Here is a 10,632-nt window from a genome sequence, read left to right on the forward strand (position 1 = left end):
GAGCTCTTCTTAATATTTTGACACCAAAATCATGTCGATACACCTTACCGACTGCGAGTAAAGCCACCCACGCTTTAACTTGACAGACTGTACATTTTTTATGGTAGCTGAGAGTAAAAATTAGTGAAAAATAAGGATCAAATATTAAAGTAATCACGAAAAATAAAATTTGTAAATTAATTTGCAATATCTGAATAAGCAGTGCCAGCTCGAGGTGCCGAAATAAATTTAATTTATACATTTGATACAATAGTGTTGAACAAAGTGTAGAAAAATTCCACATTTTAGACAAAATCGAAACACTCTTTTTATGCAATCATTTTTCACAAATTGATTTTATTGAGTATTCCTGTGTTAAAAAATATTTTTTTTAAATAATATAATTGTTATTAAGCCATTTTGTACAATTTTTTTGCGCAATTTGTTTTTTAAAGTTTACGTTTGTTTAAACAATGTCCTTTCAAATTATTATGAATGCGAAATTCATTATATTGATCTTAAGCTTTAAACGATAGGAATTATGTATTCGTAATTTTCATCCTAGACTATCACAAAACAGTGATATGGAAGAAATTTCAACGACACTGTAGGCAAATTAAGAATTTTTTCCAGTATACACTCTGAAACATGCCTGCTTTTAACCTGTTTTAAGTTTGTAGACTAGAAAGTAAGGATTAACACGACTGCGCCATACTTGTACGGTTCTTGAGTTCAACTTGAAATTATCATTTAAGTTCAAGCGTTGATCGAAAGTTATACTAAAATAACTTCAGTGGTGTCTTCGTTTATCTAGGTTTTAATGTCAAGCCATATTAGGTCTGAAAGTAATCTTCTTTTTACAGTGTACCTATGTTAAATTAATGACAATTTCATACTTCCAGAAGCAAGGGAAAGAGACTCATGTGTAAAGGATATATTCTGAAACGAAAGTGATACGATACATAAATTAAACTCAATCAAGGCTGAAAAAAAAACTAATTAGAAATAGATCTCATTTTAAGACCTGAACAAGTTATTTTATCTCGCTACCAATCTCTCATTCTACTGAACACGGAATCTCGATAGTCAGAGTAATTTCTATACTAATTCGATTCTGAAGTGGATAACGATTAATTTTCTCGCTTCACATGTATTGCATTCCTACGAGGCTAGAAAAATTAAAGAACGGGGAAGGAGGAAAGTACCGATACATCATACATCATGCGATGGTCGACTTACCCCTTAGCCGATGACGTGATCGCATGAACTCACGATAATCGACACCATAACAAAATAGGTGCAGATCTCTGTGGTCGTTCACAGCAGGCAATTCTCCCATCGGTTTCGCATGACGGTCCAGCGAAAGGTAAGGCACGGAGCGAGTATTTCCTCCTGAAACTCTGAGCACATCCGCAAGTCACTATTTCTCATATACACTGGCGAGGAAAAATATATTGAACCGGGTAACTTGAACGGCTCACTCTATAAATCTGGAATAGAAAGCACACGCACTAGTCGATTGCATACTTGTAAATCGGTAATAAGAACAACAATAACAACACGAACTGAGAAACGGCAAGAATTTGGAGCCTTAATCAGTTCACCATGGGGTGCATCCTGTTACTGGAAGGTCCTACGTGGCGCCACCAGTGCCGGCTTTTGGGTGGTTCAAGCCTGGGTGGGGTGGCAGAGGATGTGGTTACCTGGCAACGACAAGAGATCGACCGAGAACCACCCCCGTTCGCCTTTCAACGAGGGGTAGTCACCACCCGCCAAGGGCTCGTTGCTCTGTGTGCTGCGTATACGAGAGCTGTGATCGTTTGGATGTATGTTGTATATCGAGCTGATTGCTGCGCTGAAAAGTTACTCTACAGTGTACAACATAGGGTGAATGTTTGCATCAGTATCAGTGCGTGCGGGTGCGATCTTCTATGTGCGTCGCACACCTGCAGAGCCGCTTAAACAAAATCAGAATTGAACGAGAGTCAAATGTCACTCCACTATTTCTTAGCCCTTGTGTCAGGTAAGGTCGATAATGAGATTCGTAAACGTCGAAGTTCTAACGCATGTCCGTACTTCAAGTCATACCCTCCTTGTTACCAACTGCCGCAGTCGGAAAACTGAAGATGCGAAATAATAAAACTACTCGCACAGTTGGCAACATCGTGCGTATGAAGTCAAGCACACACACACATATTGACGTTAACGGATCTGATTCTAGACCTTCTCTGAGACGCAACAACCTGCCTTCCGAAAATTATTGGATTTCTCTAGGAGCTTTTAATACCTTAAATTTGTCAATTTATCTGAAATTTCTCACAATTTATAGTACCAAACTATTTCCGGCAAGTTTCTTTTTTATTGTTTCTTAAATCAAAAAGTCCTTGCATTTGTCACAAAAAATATTGTGTCCAACAGTGGCAGAGAGTAGGCATTTACACTCACGTGAAGTTGGCTCATCTTCGTGTCATTTACGACTCGTCTCCGACTCACACACAACTATCTTTCGATTCGCCTTTGGCGTGTACAGCAAACTTTACATGCGTATAGAACTGCCTTCTTTTCGCACATGTAGCACAATATAATATTTTATCGCAAAACGGTTTTTTCAAATTGAAAATTTCGAAAGTACCACGTACCTGTTGTTCTTCAACCTATATTAAGTCTGAAATTAATAGAATTTATCAGACCATATGCCCCTATTCGTCACTATTCCTACAAATGGGCTTCAATGCCTCAGAATTCTTTGGAATGCACGTGAAAATAGAACTGAATTAAGATGCACAATTGATTCTGAAGTATTTTGAAAACACTTTTTTTTTATTCTTCAGAATTCACTTCAGTTGTTTTGATTTAAATTTAATTCTTTTTAATTTTTTTGAATGCACTTAAATTTACTTACATTTTTCTAAATTGTGAAGTCACTTGAATACTTTTGAATTCCCTTAAGCCTTTCAGATCCAAATTATTGGGTTTAAACGCATTTTTGGGATCTAAAGTTTTCATTGTGTCTTAAAGGATTAAATTCTTTCGAATTCACTTGGATTATTTTGAAGGCACTGAAATTATTTTGATGTATTATATGCCTCGCATGTTCTTCTTAACATGGAGAATGATACTTTGGCGGATCCCCCCGCCCCCCCAAACCGGAACGTACCACGTATTTTGTGTATGAACGCCAAGGTAAAATTTCAATAATAGTTTAAAGTAGAATTTTTTACGCTAAGTTACTACACATACGCTAGATTATTTAACTGCAGCGAAATGATTATATATTTATTCAAATTTTTCTATGTTTTCTGGGATTCTTAGTCTCAATCTACATATCTGAAACTTCCACGCTGTATATGACATATATGTACTAGAATCTTCAAAAACATGCACAAAATGTTATAAAATTCCTCAAATATCAACTTGTATGGATTTTTCGCTTCAAATGTTAAAAAAATCATCCTAATACATGTATTCTTGAAACTGTGTTTCTTTTATTCTACATCACCTTTACAATTAATGACACTTATTCCATGTGAATGGCCATCCTTGTGAAGCCTTTGGCATACAGACACACTTATACGGTTTTTTCAGTTTCTCTTTAATGTCGGCTCTATCCCTATTGCGATTGTCGAGATACCTCATGGTAAACTTTTGCGACCCTGTTTCTACCACGGAAATCTTCGAAATTTATTTGGTTATTTTTCAATCAATGAGATACATGTAGCCTTTTTAGAAACATAATAAAATGTATTGGCTCCTTTATTTTTCCCGAAAATCAATCTTATCGTGGAGGTGCTAGCTTAAATTAACCTCGCATCTCAACTTACTAAAATCACAGAATAATAAAAATTCAATTCCCCAAGAATGTTGGGATTTGTTTCGGCTCTTAAAATCCACAAAAAATCCCCTAAACAGTGTTAGTAGAGTATCTGATTTTTGAGCTCCAACCCTTAAAGTTAAAAATTAACCACTGAACCACGTAGATGGGTACTACCCACTATTGGGAAATTGGCCTGTACAAAACTGTTCGGGCATTTTTTTCAAATAAAAAAAAGAGCTGGTCTAAGGTGGAGATAATGTTTTGTTTGAACGTAAACTGTAAACGGCCGCATAACTTTTGCAGTAGCTTGGGATTTATTAACGATTTTGTAAAAAGTTGCGACAGTGGACTGACGCATGCACCAAGGGACTGTCTTTCTGAAGTGAAAACTACATGTTATTACTGATTAACTATTTTCATTGTTTTTATGTTAGAAAAATCTCTTGTAATAAGAAGGAGTAGAAAATTAGCATTCCTACTTTAAGTATGTAAAAGTTCGAACTACGTACATTTTGGACACATAATAATACAAACTCTTTAGAATAATTACACAGGCCGGCAAATTTTAAAGCCAGAGACCAGACCTAACATTTCCGAAGGATTTTGATGCGCTGAACTTGAATCCGAGCTTGAAATTGCTCCTGTACGTCAGGTTTTCAAGATATCCTAACCTAAAGGTGCAAAAAACGCGTTTATAGCTGTTTTTGAGGTTATGTAACCGAACAAGAAAAATGTCTATCACAAAAGCTAATATGGAATTTGAAAGTATTAATGTTCCCCTTTCAAAACTACTTGGGTTTATTAGGATATCTTTATTTTTCACCAAAATATTGTAATTGGAAATTTTTTATTTTAGCGTTTTAACCCATTAACGCTGAGGTGTTCAGATTTATACAACGCATACTCTATTGCTGACGGTACGATATTTTTTCTTTAAAATATTATCTCTGGGGTTTTCGAGGGTGCCCTTTCTATTGCCGGTGTCAGTTTTTTGTTATAACCCCTAGAAGATCCAATATGGCGGCCACAATTTAGGGCACAAAATACCAACAAAAAAGCGTGCAGTCGTTTGGAACCAAACTTCGCACATTGATAAGAGAAAAGAAGACGGACTGCGCGGAATGCTACTACGCACTCTGTGTGCATTCTAATGGTCACATTCGCTGTATGTGCGCGCCGTTCTACGGCGCAGACAGTCTTCGACCTCTAGCTGGCTCACTCAGCTGGCGACGCTTTTATGACGTGTTATGCGTAGGTGATGAAATTCGTTTTTTGCTACAAATCTTTCCGTGTTAGAGATCACGTTTGAGTGGCGGGCTAACGGTTGGATGCGTAGGTAATAAAATTCTTTTTGTATTTGAAATCTATCTATCGGTTAGATTTCGTGTCGATCGTGATTTTTGTATATAGTGAGTTTTAGAATTTCCACGTTACTGTTCATTATACGAAAAAAAATGTCATATTTCAACTGTTACGGAACTTCAATGAAAAATTTGGATAAACCGTGGGTACCAACCTCAATTTGTCATGCTTGTAGATTAAATTTGTCAAATTGGGAAGATGAAAGTACCAAGACGCATACTGTTATTCAACCACCTGTTTGGCGTGAGCCCAACGATCATGATACTGATTGTTACTTTTGCTTATGCAAAACAGGAGGTTTTTCTAAAAAGTATTTGGAGAAGATCGTTTACCTTGATGTAAAAAGTGTTACACCAGCCAAGACTGGTATTAGAAATCACTCTGAAAACAAAAGTGACCGATCAACTCACGAAACAATGGATACTGACGATCATAAAAAACTGAAGATTCTTCTTGGGAAGAATCAGATGATGAAAGTCCTAAATTTTTTGACCAAGACGGATTAGACGATTTTATACGTGACCTTGATCTTCCAAAAGATAAAGCTGAGCTTTGCGCTCCAAGACTCAAAGAGAGGAAACTATTGTTACCTGGCACTAGAGTAACTGTTTACAGAAATACAGAAGAAAAGTTTATCAAGCACTTTTCAATGGACAGTGTGATTGTGTATTGTAATGATATCAAAGGACTCATTAATTCATATAAAATAAACTTATATACGACAGAGGATTGGCGTCTTTTCATAGATTCGTCTACAGAAAGTCTGAAAGCTGTACTATTACATAATGGAAATAAGTACGCTGCAATTCCAGTAGGTCACTCAACTACACTGAAAGAATCTTATGATACTTTCCAATTACTCCTGATAAAAATAAAATACAAATACAATGTCCACAATTGGCTTATTTGTGGTGACTTCAAAATGATAAATCTTATAATAGGTTTACAATCAGGAAAAATTAAATACCCTTGTTTTATTTGCCTTTGGGACAGTCGTGCAAGGGATGAACATTGGATAACGGAGAAACGGCCAGACAGATTAGAGTGGACAGTTGGCCAGTATAATGTTATTTATGAAAGTCTTGTTGACAGAAAGAAAGTATTATTGCCACCACTCCATATAAAATTAGGGTTAATGAAGCAATTTGTGAAAGCCTTATGCACCGAGGGAGAATGTTTCAATGATATCAGATCTACATTTCCGCATTTAAGTGATGCCAAAGTTAAGGAAGTTATTTTTGTTGGGCTTGATATAAGAAAACTTATCAAAGATGATGACTTCATCAAAACCATTACATCTATTGAAAAGGATGTATGGTTTAATTTCAAAGATGTTGTACAGAAATTTTTAGGGAACAATCGAGATCCAAAGTTTAAAACTATTGTATCTAGTATGTTAAAGAATTTTAAAAGATCAGGTTGTTTTATGAATATGCAATTAAATTTTCTCAAACCTCATTTGGATTATTTCTCAGAAAATGTTGGAGCATTCATGAAGAAATGGGCGAACGCTTTCATCAAGACTTTCATAAAAAAGAGCAACATTATCAAGGTCGATGCAATGTAAGAATGATGGCCGACTATTGCTGGTCTTTGCAAAGAAATGATAATGACCCTACTAGTCATAAACGAAAGTCTCTTCAACGATCGTTTGACATGAAGCGCGAACGTTTCCATAAGAAAACAAGCAATTACTTTCACCTTCATTGGACATACAATCGTAAGTCTTGCCTTGACTGACTGGGCGATTCAAAGTCTTGCCTTGACTGGCTGGATGATACAAATTCTTGCGTTCATGGCTGGGAAATTCAAAGTCTTTCTTTGATTGACTGGGCAATCGAAAGTCTTTCTTTGATTGGCTGGGCAATCTAAAGACTTGCCTTAATTGTCTGGAAAATATTAAGTACTTCCTTGCGTAGCTGGACAATTCCAAGTCTTGTCTTAACTGAATGGGGAATCGTAAGTCTTTCCTTGACTGGCTGGGCAATCTAAAGTCTTACCTCAATTGATTGGAAAATATTAAGTACTTCCTTACTTAGCTGGACAATCCAAAGTCTTGCCTTAACTGAATGGGCAATCGTAAGTCTTGCCTTGACTGGCTGGAAGATTCAAAGTCTTGTCTTGACTGACTGGGCGATTCAAAGTCTTGCCTTGACTGTATGGGTGATACAAAGTCTTGCCTTTATTGTCTGGGCAATTCAAAGTCTTTCCTTGATTGGCTGGACAATATAAAGGTTTTTCCTTGATTGGCTGGGAAATCTAAAGTCTTGCCTTAATTAGCTGGAAAATATTAAGTGCTTCCTTGCATAGCTAGACAATCCCAAGTCTTGCCTTAATTGAATGGGCAATCCTAAGTCTTTCATTGATTGGTTGGGCAACCTAAAGTCTTGCCTCAATTGACTGGAAAATATTAAGTACTTCCTTGCTTAGCTGGACAATCCCAAGTCTTGCCTTAACTGGCTGGGCAATCGTAAGTCTTTCCTTGCCTGGCTGGATGATTCAAAGTCTTATCTTGACTGACTGTACGATAAAAAGTCTTGCCTTTATTGGCTGGGAAATCCAAAGGCTTGCCATAATTGGCTGCGCAATCTAAAGTCTTGCCTTAATTGGCTGGAAAATATTATGTACTTTCATGCGCAGCTGGACAATCCCAAGTCCAGCCTTAAGTGGCTGGAAAATATTGAGTCTTGCCTTAGTAAGCTGGAAATTCCTAAGTAAATTTACAATATTAAATGAATCATAATAGTAAAATTTGTTGTTTTTTTAAAGCTCTAACTGTTTTCCATATTCGATCTTCTAGGAGTTATACCAAAAAACTGAGCCAATCGAAAAGGAACCCCCGAAAACCCCTCAGATAACATTTTCAAGGGACAATGGCATACCATTTCGGCGTTAATGGGTTAATATGCTAAATTGAGAAATTTAATTTCAAGGTTACCCCACATTTAGTGTGGAATTCAATTATTTCGTAAACGACTAAATTCGCTGCTCCCAGGGTTAGGTGGGTTAGCCTGCTTATGATTTGGTAGGGGTGATTTGTGGGTTTAGGTGGATTAGCAGGTAGTTGGGGTAACCCACTTATGGCATGGAACTTCATTATTCCAAGAAAAATATGCGACTAAATTTATTGTTCCCAGAGTCAGGTGGGTTAGCATGCTTGTGGCTTGTTACGGGTGGTTTGTACCCCTATGAAACGGCTTCCGCAGAAATGAAAAAACACGGGTTCCATATTTTTGATTGTTTTATCAACGTGTAAAGTTTGGTTCCAAACGACTGTACGCTTTTTTGATGGTATTTTGTGCGGGACATTTGTTCTTTTCTAAAGCCCTAAATTGTGGCCGCCATATTGGATCTTCTAGGGTTTATAACAAAAAACTGACACCGGAAATAGAAAGGGCACCCTCGAAAACCCCATAAATCATATTTTGAAGAAAGAATATCGTACCGTCAGCAATAGAGAATGCGTTGTTAAAATCTGAACATTTCAGCGTTAATGGGTTAAAACGCTCAAATAAAAAATTTCAAATTACAAGATTTTGGTGAAAAATAAAGATATCCTAATAAATCCAAGTAGGTCTGAAAGTGGAAGATTAGAACTTTCAAATTCCATATTAGCTTTGTGGTAGACATTTTTCTTGTACAGTTACATAACCTCAAAAACAGCTAAAAACGCGTTTTTTTTGCACTTTTAGGTTAGGATATCTTGAAAACCTGACATACAGGAGCAATTTTGAGTTCGGATTCGAATTCAGCGCACCAAATCCTTTGGAAATGTTTGGTCTGCTTTCTGGTTTTTGACTTTTGTCAAAATTTGTCGGCCTGTGTTATTAGTCTACATAATATCAGTCACATTTTTTGTAAAGGAACATTAATTGCCTAATAAATCTTACCTTAATTTATTTCTCAAACATATTTATAGGGAACCTTAATTTATAAAATACTCTATCCCCTTTTATTAACAAGTTGGTGCTAGGTAACTTCTCTACAACTTCTTCCTTAGCTACGTGAGTGACATCCTTGTGATCCAACCTAATCATTTGTTTAGAAGTTACATAACTATTCGTAGATTCTTTTCCATTTTCATATTCAAAATCTGTGAAAACATATTCGACTGTGAGTTTGATGTTCTCTTGATATGTCAAGCGTCCTATTTCGAAATGTTCGCACTATCAGAATCGCAGAAACAGCTCAAACTTCTCATTGTTAGTAATGATAAACGAACTTTTCCAGTTATTTGATGCACTTTGAGGGGTGCCATTGAAAGTATTTGCGTTAAATACTTCTCATTGTCGTAATGGCTTCATGGTCAACAGTGCTTATAATAATTCCAGAACACTTTTCCTGACTCGGTTTGACCAATTTTTCCATAGATTATTTATCGACGTAACCTCCTGTAGCAACATTTTTTTTATATTTGGAAGTTGTTTTGACAGCTTTGTAGCCAGTATATGAAACATGGTTTGTTGCGACATTGGGCTACGGGTCCGGTGCTTGAAAAGTGAAGGCACGTGATATCGGGGGCAATGCTTTCAAAATGGGTAGCAAATGTGTCTAAATAGCATTTGGTGAATGAGATGTGTTTAAGAATGTTGTGCTATACGACTTAGTCATATTCTTTAAGTAGACTACAACAGTATGAACAATAATTTGAACGACATAACCTCGAAAATGAACGGGTTGAATATCTTGAGATGCATTTGCCGGCATAGTTTTGAGAAAAATTCATGTGTATTAAAGCATCATCAGTAGGAATGTTTTTCGTTAGAGTATTTATTACATTAAACGGGTGGACAATGTTTCATTCACGAAACAAATATGTATATAATCCTCTTTCAGTTTTTCTATGAGTTGACGTGGCTGGACGATCAACGTCTTTTTCAGACATTTTGTTAATTGACGTGGTGTTTTAGATTTGGGGTCTATGAACTCTTGTTTTTGAGCCATCCAATTTTGGAAATGCGAGGGTTTATTGTCAAATTTTTTGTTAGTAGGAGTTTTGTTGTTACACTTTTGACCCAGTCTGGATAAGCAGTGTTTACTGTATCGATCACAGCACATATCATTCAGCAGATTCTGATAGCTATTGATGGCTATTGTCTCTTTCTTTGTAAGATTTCCTCCCTTGTTTAATTGTTTTTTATTTATAGGATGCATTGTTAATCATCAGGTCCTTTGGAAATTATAATTTTGTCAGTCCCCTGGAGTTCCATCAGTCCCCTGCCTCATTCTGTGACAGGGAACGGACGCCAGGGGACTGAGAAATTCCACAAACGTCGAGGCTATCACAAATACTAATAAAGAATTATTAATATACTTGCAGGAATAATTATCTGTCCACCTGAAGGTGAAACGGTAACTTCCTGCAATCAATATATGCAAAACCACTCCCAAAATAATGCATCAATTGAAATTATTTTTGTTGCATTGCAAAAGGTTAAACTTAATCTATGGCGGGCTTCTATTAAAAATCCAAATTA

General features: G+C 36.4%; 1 protein-coding gene across 8 annotated transcripts in view; it reads right to left on the bottom strand.

Moving 5' to 3' along the window:
* Positions 1 to 10,632, bottom strand: part of LOC117177559 (SH3 and multiple ankyrin repeat domains protein 3) — a 542,967-nt gene that overhangs the window by 475,584 nt on the left and 56,751 nt on the right. The window contains exons 1-2 of one of the 8 annotated variants that reach the window (XM_033368365.1): positions 1,546 to 1,663; positions 1,219 to 1,469 (exon numbers count right to left, since the gene is read on the bottom strand). The exons of the other annotated variants lie outside the window; for them this stretch is intronic. The gene's annotated coding sequence lies outside the window, so the exon portion shown is untranslated. Of the gene's footprint in view, positions 1 to 1,218; positions 1,470 to 1,545; positions 1,664 to 10,632 lie in introns of those variants that run through there. 8 annotated transcript variants of the gene reach the window in all.

The sequence above is a fragment of the Belonocnema kinseyi genome, chromosome 7 (assembly GCF_010883055.1).
Source record: "Belonocnema kinseyi isolate 2016_QV_RU_SX_M_011 chromosome 7, B_treatae_v1, whole genome shotgun sequence".
NCBI classification, from domain to species: Eukaryota; Metazoa; Arthropoda; class Insecta; order Hymenoptera; family Cynipidae; genus Belonocnema; species Belonocnema kinseyi.